Here is a 2763-nt window from a genome sequence, read left to right as displayed (position 1 = left end):
CATTCTTCAATATGATTGTTGATTGTACTCATCAACAATCCATATGACTGTTGATTGTGCTCATCGGTAGTCCGTACAATTGTTGATTGTGCTCATCAGTAATCATACAAAAAAACCAAAAAAAACACATTCATTAAAAAAATTGAGCCTAGATTTGCCTTATATGCATCATTTAGAGAAGATTGATGTTTTTGGTGGTGGGAAGTGTTGAGCAGATTATGAGTTTGCAAGTTCTCAAAAATCTTTTGGTTCTCAAAAAAACTCACTTCGTTTTGTTGTTTTTTTTTATCAATGTTTAAGTTTATTTTTATACAAAAAGAACTAATTATACAAAAAAAATCTCATTTTTTTGTGCTCTATTAATAAACATTAACATCGACTAAAAGAAAATAAAAAAATAAATAAACTCGAACTTTTAGAATGTTAGAACTAAAAGAAAATAAATAAAATAAAAATTGTAAAATGCAAACTAAAAGGAAAAATCGGAAAATTGTTTTGCTAAATATTATTTACGTTATTTAATTTATCAAAAAAATAATAAATAAATAAATAAAATAAAATAAAAATAATTACCATTTTTTTCAAAATATAAGTAAAATATTCTAATATATTATTGCATTGTAGATAATCAAATTGAACTTTTAGAAATTTAGAATATTTTAATATTGCATTAAACTTGATAGATTTATTAAAATATTTTAATATTCTACTGTTGTTAGATTTGTTACGATATTCTAATATTCTATTAAGAATGTTTTGAATATTTATAGTTTAATATTATACTAAGATATTCTAGCATTCTAAAAATTCAATTTGAATATTTACATTACAATATTGTATTAGAATATTTCACGTATATTTTGAAAAAAACAGTAATTTTTTATTTTATTTTCTGGATAAAATAAATGACAAAAATAATATTTTTATAAAACAATCAAAAATTTTCATTTATTTTGCATTTAAAAATTATTTTTTTATCTTCAAATCGAATGCTTAGGATTACGTCCCATATGTGTCACATAATATGATGGTCCCTTATGATATATGGTCTTATTGTGAAAATCGTTTGACGGTATCTCGGCGGTCGACTGACGTTAAATGATTAATCGGACTCAATGAATATTAATTGGGGACCCTAAATTTTAATAAAATTATTTAAAAAATTAATATATATCCTAAAAAAATAAGTAATTAAAATTTTAAATATTTTAAAATTTTAAAATTTTAAAATTTTAGTATAATATCTTACATTTTGAAAGCATAAAAATTTTGGAGTATTATTTGAAAATTACAAAAATTTAAATTTCTTAAATATTTTGCGCCTATGACCGTCAAACCCGAGTTTGACCAATTTCCGTCAAACACCCAAACGTAATCGGTTCAACTCTGTCAAACGATTAATCGGTCACCAAGGCTAATTTGTCCAACAATGATATATATATATATATATATATATATATATATATATATATATATATATATATATATATATATATATATAATATCAATGAGAATTGTGCAAAAACACTTTAGCAAAGTCACCTGCTGCACCAGTGAAAATGAAATAAAAACTGATTCAAAATGGACAAACCAACAACAAACTTCCAAAAAAACCACCCATGTCACAATGATGGATTATGGAGCCAAACGCTTCATGGGACGTTATGTGAATCATATTTTGCCAGTTCCTAATTAAATGTAGCAAAGGGCCTCCATATATATATCTACACCAAGTAAAATGCAACATTCTGTATGAAAAAAGTTATGTCGGCATAATAACTTAAAGTTGCAAAGTACAATTCCTGAAAAACCTCAGAAACAGGTACAAGATTTGATCAAAAAAAGAGGGGGATTATGTACAAAGACAAGAAGCTCGGGGATCATCTGTAGGAAGAATGTATCAGTTTAATGGAGGTAATGCTAAAGCGTGAGAAGGACCATGTGTCGATTCCACCAATATAGACCAAAGTACGTGCACATCTTCATAGGGACATGACTTCACATCCTCGTACAATATGTAGATCCCTCTACCTGAAAGTATTTGAAGTTTAAAATTTTAAACCTTTTACCAACATGTTCAATGTATTACGACTGATACGACAATGGACATGGGTCAAAACCTTCACTAAATTCACGAGTCTTCTGTAAGAAAATACTAATGCTGGTAATGATCAAAATAAAAACCGATATTATAGTTTGACCGGATACCACATTTGGGTATTTTCTTTTAATACTAAATCATACGTTAATGTACAGATGGCATAAGATTGGGAAAAGAAAAAGAAGAAAGAATGAGAACATACTCTTATGATGAGCTGAGTGGAGTTTAACCCATAGCTTCTTGAGTGGAGAGAAGAGGGATTGAAACCACCCCATTGGAAAAAGGGAAAGAAACGAAATGGTGATGGTTGGTGAAATCAAGAGAGGTGGCTAAGAAGGGAATGGAATGGGGTGGGGTGTTGGGTTGCTTAGACAAGGGTTATGCATTTTTACTCATGTAAGCATTTCCCTTGAAGGCCAATCAATACATATTTGGTATTGGGTGCAATGTCATTGTTACTCGCAATTCAAATACCCCTTTTCACTTTCATTCCACCAATCACGATTACCTTTTACACTTCCGTCCCTTCCCAAAAACCACAAAAAAACCTTATAATTAACTGAAATAAACTTATAAATACCGATTAAGATGATTAGCAGCATTCAATTTATAAGATCGAATCCGTATTTCCTTAAAAGCCTATTTACCTTTCTCTTTCGAAT

At 28.3% G+C, this 2763-nt stretch overlaps 1 long non-coding RNA gene across 1 annotated transcript; it reads right to left on the bottom strand.

Annotated features, from left to right (window-relative positions):
- Positions 1–1528: 1528 nt before the first annotated feature.
- On the bottom strand, positions 1529–2472 carry LOC145062782 (uncharacterized). Its single transcript, XR_013687724.1, has 2 exons — positions 2304–2472; positions 1529–2031 (listed from the first exon to the last, which is right to left on the bottom strand). It is a non-coding gene; the product is annotated as an uncharacterized LOC145062782 (long non-coding RNA).
- Between the last annotated feature and the right edge of the window lie 291 nt (positions 2473–2763).

This window comes from Lactuca serriola, chromosome 7 (genome assembly GCF_051521515.1).
Source record: "Lactuca serriola cultivar US96UC23 chromosome 7, Lser_US96UC23_V15, whole genome shotgun sequence".
Lineage (NCBI taxonomy): Eukaryota > Viridiplantae > Streptophyta > Magnoliopsida > Asterales > Asteraceae > Lactuca > Lactuca serriola.
The sequence above is the reverse complement of the archived record's forward strand: the minus strand, read 5'-3'. Positions and strand labels throughout refer to the sequence as shown.